Raw genomic sequence first — 8158 nt, 5'->3', positions numbered from 1 at the left:
CTTGTGACTATTTGTTCCCATGCAAATACTTCCATTTGCTTGCCTGAAATTGTGGTTAGGGGTCTGGCTTCTATCCATTTAGTAAAATAGTCTACTGCCACCACGAGAAACTTCATTTTTCTTGGAGCCATTAGGAAAGGTCCTACTATGTCAATTCCCCACTTGGAGAAAGGCCATGCAGCCGTGACTGGGATGAGTTCACTTTTTGGTTGTTTGGAAGCTGCGGCATGTATCTGGCACGAATCACAGGCTTGAATTTCTTGTAGGGTGTCATTGTGCATAGAGGGCCAGTAGTAGCCCATCTTCATGATTTTCGCCACGACCATCCTAGGTCCTGCATGAGCTCCGCAGGCTCCATGATGTATTTCTCGAATTACTTCTTTTGCTTGCCTTGGGCCTACTCACCGCAACAAGGGACCAAGGTAAGACTTCCTGTATAAACCTTCGTCTTTGAGAGCATACTGTGGTGCCTTTATCCTTATTTTTCTTGCTTCATCTCTGTCTGCCGGTAGGAGCCCGCTTGTCAAATATTCGATGATGGGGGTCATCCAAGTTGGCCCTTCTTCCTCTATTGGAGCCACCACGACTTCTTCATCAATAGAGCTTCTTTTCAGCGTTTCCACCAGCACTTCTTTGGTTAAATGTGCGAATGATGTTGAGGCTAGCTTACTCAATGCATCTGCTATCTTGTTACGATTTCGACTTATGTTTTCTATCTTGAAAGTTTCGAAATTTTTTTGAACCTCTTTTACTTTCTCTAAATATTTCTTCATGGCTGGCTCCTTTGCTTCATACGCTCCATTTACTTGGAAAGCCACTACTTGGGAGTCGACACAAGCATGTAGGTGTTTCACTTTCATTTCTTTAGCTATCCTCAGGCCTGCCAAAAGTGCCTCATATTCTGCCGGGTTATTTGATGCTTTGAAGTCAAAGCGTAAGGCATAAGTGAACTCCTAGCCTTCCGGGTTCGTCAAGATCAATCCGGCTCCGGATCCATCCGCACTTGACGCTCCATCTGTGAATAGCTTCCATGTGTCTGGAGAACTTTGTATCTGCTCTTCTTCTTTGATTTTTTCTGGCGCTGCCTTTTGTTTTCCTGTTGTTTCCTTAGTTGGGACCTAGGCTAAAAAATCTGCAAGTGTTTGCCCTTTAACTGAGTTTCTTGGTCAGAAGTCAATCTCATGTTCTCCCAATTCTACTGCCCATTTTGCTAATCTTCCCGACACCTCTGGTCTTGTGAGGACTTGCTTGATTGGTTTGTCTATTAATACTTGGATGGAGTGTGCCTGAAAATACCTCCTGAGCCTCCTAGCAGCGTGCACAAGGGCCAGCGTTAGCTTTTCAATTTCTGGGTATCTTGTTCCTGGAGGCCGCAGCACCCTACTAACGTAGTATACGGGTTTCTGCACCCCTTTTCTTGTTGCAATTAATACCGCACTTATTGTTTCTTCCGAGGCTACCAAGTATATTTGAAGTACCTCTCCCGGGTTTGGGGCTGTCATTGTAGGCAGTTGGCATAAATACTCTTTTAGCTCCATGAAAGCTTTCTGGGCTTCCTCTGTCCACCTGAATTGTTGTTTTACCAAACACCCCTTCAATGTTTTAAAGAAGGGTAGCGATCTGTCTGCTGACTTGGATAGAAATCTATGGAGAGCTGCTAATTTTCCATTAAGACTTTGCACATCTTTTAGAGCTTGTGGAGGTTTCATGCTTTGAATATCTTTAACCTTTTCTGGATCCGCCCGGAAGCCATCTTTTGTTATCACATGGCCTAAAAATTGGCCTTCTTCTACCCCGAACGAGCATTTTTTTTGGTTAAGCTTCATGTTGATTGACCGGAGCGTTCTGAAGGTCTCCTCAATATCTACAAACATATCTTCTTCATTTCTGCTTTTGATGACCATGTCATCCACGTAAGCTTCTAAATTTCTACCAATTTGCCTCCCAAACGCTTTTTCCACTAGCCTCTGGTATGTGGCTCCTGCATTCTTCAGACCAAATGACATCTTTTTATAGCAAAAGATTCCCTCCGTGGTATAGAAGGCTGTTTTATCTTCATCTTCAGGATGCATTTGGATCTGGTGATAGCCTTTGTAAGCGTCTAGAAAACACTTTAGGCGGAAGTCAACAAGTGACTCAATTTTCCAGTCAATTTCGGGTAGTGGGTAGCAATCTTTTGGGCACACTTTATTGATATCAGTAAAATCAACACACATTCTCCATCCGCCGTCATGTTTTTTTGACCATTACTGGATTTGCCACCCAACTCTGGTATTTTACCTCCTGCAGGATCCCAGCAGCTACCAAATCTTGCACTTGCTCTCTTACTGCCTTACTTCTATCGGGTGCTAGACTCCGCAGCTTTTGCTTTACCGGTTCTAAGTGTGGCCGAGTATTTAAGCGGTGTTGTGTGTCAAAAGTTTCTTTACCGATCTTCAGTTCTTTGGGAACGCCTGTCATGTCTGCGGGCTTCCACGCGAACACATCTTTATTCGTCTGTAAGATTTCTCTCAGCCTCCTTTTGCATTCCGTAGGCAATTGCTTTCCAATGGACACATGTTGTTCTGGATGCTCTTCATTGATGTATAACTTCTCTGTTTCGACTTCAATATATTCACCTTTCTTTGATGATTCTCCTCTTTCCGGAGCTGTGATTTGGGCACATTGGCGCTCTGGACGAGGTTCCGTTTTGACAAATCCTACCCCATGAGGGGTTAGGAACTTAACAATCGAATGGATTGGAGATGGAACTATTCCCATCTTTCTCATGGCTGATCTCCCAAGTATGACATTGTAAAGGGATTCTGCTCTTACGATCATGAACGTTAATGCTTCCGTTCTTGTTCTTGGGATGCTTCCGACTGTTACATTTAGCGTAACTTCGCCTAGCGACCATGTTCTTTCTCCTTAGAAACCCACTAGTGGGTTGGCGTTTTCTTTTCTCGTCCTTCTCAGAGTTGCTTTTAATTTTTGGAAGCAATGTTCATACATGATTTCACAACCGCTTCCCGTATCCAAATGTATCCTTTTCATTGGGTGGTTACCAATGATTGCCCCGATTACTATTGGGGCTTCAGAGGCTTCTTCATCTTCTACCGGGGGGAAGCTGATGGCTACCTTTTTCCCATCTTCTCTTCTTGCCAATGTGGTTGGTGGTTGCCTTCGTTCAGTTATTACAGCCGCTATTGGATACTCCAAGGGTTCCAACTTTGGCTCTGGCGCTTTTATAATTGGCTCTTTACCTTTGTTCTGTTTGGCCGTAGGCTCTTTGATCCCTTTTAGTAGCGTGGACAGTTTCCCGGATTTCATTGCCTCTTCTACTTTGCTTTTGAAAACTTTACAATCGTTCGTGTCATGACCGTATCTGTTGTGAAACTCACAGAATTTGGTTGTGTCTTTATTTCGTGGGCCTCTTGTCGTGGCCTTTTCTGTAGCTAGAATGTCCCGCTAGTTTTTTGACTGGTTATTTAATGTGCTATGGCTCCCCGATGGATTTCCTTGGTTGCGGTTGAAGGGAGCCGTCCGGAACCTTTCTTGGCGGGAGTGACGATTCCGCCTATTTCTATCTAAATCTTTTCCATAGTTTGGCCCTGTGACTCCTCCTGCTGTTTCTTTTCCTACCAAGAAAGTGTATGTCTTGTCCATGAGGATCGTGTATTCTTCTGGCAAATCTGTGGAAAGGAATTCTACCAACGGTTGGAAACGCAAACCATGTACGAAACCCGAGATTTTTTGATTTTCACTAAGACCTTTCATAAGTGCTGTCTCATCTGTATACCGGGTTATAAACTGCCGGATGCTTTCATTTTCTCTCCGTTTGATGTTATGTGCCTCCAGATGCATCTTCTTGTATTTTCTTTGTTGGCTGAAATGGGAACAAAACTTGTGTTTCAAATCTTCAAAGTTAACTATGCTTCCAATCGGTTGAGCATCGAGCCAGGCACGGGCTACATCCTTCAGGGTGAGGGCAAACATCTGGCACGCTCCTGGGACATTCCACCTTTGCATGCGGATCATTCCATTGAAGTGTTTTAGGTGATTATCCGGATCATCTTTTCCATCGTACATTTCGATGCCTTTTGGTAGCCCGCCTTCTGGTAATGGAAAATCTTCGATCCATTGGACAAAAGGTCCTGGATCCGTCTAAACTATCATGTCTTCTTCACTCGGGACCCAACCGGAGGTTGGTTGTGCATAGCTTGTAGTGTTATATTGATAGTGTTGTTGATAATTACTGGGATTTTGTAGATTTGATTGTGAATGCCTCCCATTAGGTTGCGGAGGGTAACACGAGGTGTTCCCGTTTCGAGATCCTCGTGTCTGTTGTGGTGTAAAATATTGGTGTGAACGTGGAGTATTGTGGTAATGTGTTGGTGGAGGGTGCATATATGCATGATAGTTGCGGTTGTATGTTTGGCCTGTTGTACGCACATATTCTTCCGCCATTGGAGGTAAGTTTTGAGGTTGCGTTGGTATTCTTCGTTGTTATTGTCTTGCCTTCTTGGTGCTTCATCAAAGTGTACCCTGGGTTCGTGCCTGCTTCCGGAGATGCCACAGACGGGTGTTTCTACTTCGGCCCTTTCATTCAGCGTATCTGTTTCGTCTGAATATGTTAGCCTCGTTCGAACACTTTACATGTCAATGTGCCGGAGGTACTCCCTTAACAGTGGGGTGAGTTCCTCTAGCTGTCTGGCCGTAGGGGGTGCCTATGAGGACGTACGAGAGGTTTCGAAGCCCGGAGGCGACCTCGGTTCCTCTTCTTCTGCCATTTTCGTTACAAGATTTTAGAAGGATTTGATTGTGGATGGCGCCACTTGTTTAAAGGTAAAGTTACACTTAAATTAGTTAGGGTAATCTTATATCGAGAAAATGTGAATAAAGGATTAAGGCTTGTTGGCGGTTCCCAACTGGTGTGAAGTATCAAAGTTGCTTCACGCCACCAAGCATAATATGAGGGTTTGTATGTGTGTTTTTCATTAGAGACTACAAACCGGTTGTTTGAGGGTATTTATAGAGTAGGCAAGAAAGATCCAGAAGCTGGTCCCAAACGGTAACGTTAACGGCTGGCTAAACGTTATTCGGTGTGGACTTTAGCGTAACAACTTCTGACCAGGTACGGTTGTCTGGTTATGTGGTTTTGGAAGCCGTAGCCTTTTGTAGGCATTGCCAGGAATGTTTGAGGCTTATGACTTAACATGGCTTCAAGCGATAGGCATTAGGTGGCGGGAGCCTTTCTCAGCCTTTACTCATGATCATTGGACAAGTATAACGAGCATTAGGCGGTGGGAGCCTTTCTCAGCCTTTACTCATGATCATTAATCAAGTATAATGAGTATTAGAGATGATACATCATCATTCTACAATAAAAAGAGCACCCAAAGTATAAGCGAAATGGCGAGACATATTTGTTGAGCACACATTGAGCTTGATTGAGGCCCTATGTCGGTTTAAGTTTATAAATCCAACCAGAAAAGTTAGTAAAAAATCGAAGCTTAAAGCCCCTGAAAGCACCATGTCAAAAATATCAACGACTATCTACAATCCTTACAATTAATCACTCTGACCCCTATTATAATCCCATACCCCTATTTTAATAAGGAGTTAATGTAAATAGTTGATGGGACAAAAGTGACTGTCATGTCGCGGTTCTCCTGCCCATTCATCGCCATCATCTCACATTTTCACTGGGGATTTTTCCTACTGCTTGATTTTGTTGATCAAGTTTATTCATATTACAAGTCCTGAACTCGTGGTTTACAAATTGCATGAACTAGCTAAATAACGGAACCATATTCAACTACAACTCTTAGACAAGCTTAGCACATGCGTCAATTACAATGACAAATAAACCAACTCAACTCAACTCAGCTTGTTCAAGAGTTGTATTCAAAGGGTTTGGGTGGTTGGGCGGAGGTCTTTTAATAGTACAACCCAGGGTTAAATTTATCTAAAACACTATCAAAATAAACTTAGTTATACATAAATGCGTGGGAACTGCTATCATTACATTTTAAGTTAAATCTTGATGCCCAGGGGGTTATCATTAGGTATTGCTCTCATAGTGTACGAGAGAGAAGAAGAAAATCCTCTTTGAGGTTCTATGTTTTTGACCAAAAGGGAGATCTTAACTCAGATCACCTTTTAAGTTTACACACCACACCAAAGTTAAACAAATATGTCATTGCTCACATACCACACCAAAGTTTAAGCAAACCTTTGCATTAATAGCATTGCGTTACATTGTTTGTCCTCCCTGGGCGGATAAATTGGGAAAGAAATATTTGTGGTATGTGAAGGATGTTGATAGGCTTCATGACCAACCGTGGGCAAATGTTGCTATGAGTGATCTCAATTCAAAAGGTTATCATTCATCCATTGTCTAGGCTCAAGCCGATCAAGATCAGTATTAGAAATTTTGACAAAACATCTATCTTCTCGGTAAATAATACAAATAAGATTTGATAGACCAATTATGTTTGGTTAAAACTCTCACAAAATAAGGTGTAAGCTATATCTCTTTTATAATAATCTCATTTGCTATTAAATATTTCATAAGCGACATAAACAATAAGAAAATAAAAATTCCTATGAAGTCTCAAATTATAAACAATAAGAAAAAAGTTTACGGTAGCCCAGTTGTGGTTTTTCAATACATCAAGATACAAAAGATCATGACTCTAACCCAACTTTTGCAGAAATGTACATAACAAAACTTTACCAAAAACACTTCATATGCACGAAAAGTCATTAGGTTTGAGAGCCCAACTAAGTTTCTACGCGTACACAACAAGAAAAATCAAGCTAAAAAAACAGAAACACATCACATTTAATAAATTCGATCATCTTCATTACTATTATTACATGTTCATGTTTCAATAGATAAATATTTTTATCTCACTCCACTTTCATATACTTTTGCACCCTAAATACAATAAAGCTCCATTCTAAATGAACTATAATAACAATTATATCAGTTACATTTACATCAATAACTTACAATACTCGTCATCACCACCATCAATCGTCTCCGTCACCCATCACCATCGCATTATTGCCACCGCCGATGCATTGAGCAGACACCATGCTAGTGACCGGAAATGTTATTAAATATACACGAATATTTGTTGTGTAATGAATTATTTAGATGTTTATTGTATGTAATGAAATTTAATATCTAGGTTATTAAATGTATACGAGTATATGTATTGATTGCGTAGGTACATCCAATAACCTAAATTTGGAAGTTTAAACATGTAAATATTTTATTACACCACATAAACATTCGTGTGTGGTTCATTATATTTCCAGGTGCTCATCTTAATAAGGGATTATAACAGACTTCACAGCTGAATGACGCATGAGTATGGTAACTTTATTACATTATATGATATTAGTATCATCTCTCGTCGAATAAAGGATTATGATATGTGGATGTAATTAATTATGACGAAATCTCTATGTTATGTAGAAGCTTATTATTAAATGTATCCAGTCAATCAAAAACTTACATGTGAAGGCTTATATGGCTGTCACATAAACGAGGGTGCATCCAATGATCAGGTATTTCAAAGTTCATTACACGTTATAGACATTTTATGAGATATTTATATAATATAGACATTTGATCATAGTTAATTACATCCCAAATAATAATTTCATCAAATAATATATGGTGGTATGTAGACAAAAAGAAAAATATTATTAGTACCAAAAGTATCAATTAATCAAAATGATAATGAATTGTCATTGATGGCTTATTACATGCATATAAAACTAGTACTTCTTACACCAAAGTGACTAGCGCGATGCGTGGACGACAATACACGGTGTATGAGATTGTTCATGTTTGCTCTTTAACACAACCATCAATCACGTGTGAAAACTAATGAATTTAAGATTAATTTTGTAACGTCTATTTATCATATCCTTTTATGAGAAATGTTAGAATAACAAGTAAATGTTTACAAACTTACGTGTCATGTGACGTGGACCAATTAAATTAATATATATATTTTATTTTTATGTTTCTTTTTCTATGTTCTATCAAAGACACATAAATTAATAACTTTATACTCGATTAATTTGTCAATATAACATTTTCTTATCTTAGTTTTGTTTTTTTCTTTGGAATAGGATTTTATTCATATATATACACACC

This window comes from Erigeron canadensis, chromosome 5 (assembly GCF_010389155.1).
Source record: "Erigeron canadensis isolate Cc75 chromosome 5, C_canadensis_v1, whole genome shotgun sequence".
NCBI lineage: Eukaryota > Viridiplantae > Streptophyta > Magnoliopsida > Asterales > Asteraceae > Erigeron > Erigeron canadensis.
The sequence above is the reverse complement of the archived record's forward strand: the minus strand, read 5'-3'. Positions refer to the sequence as shown.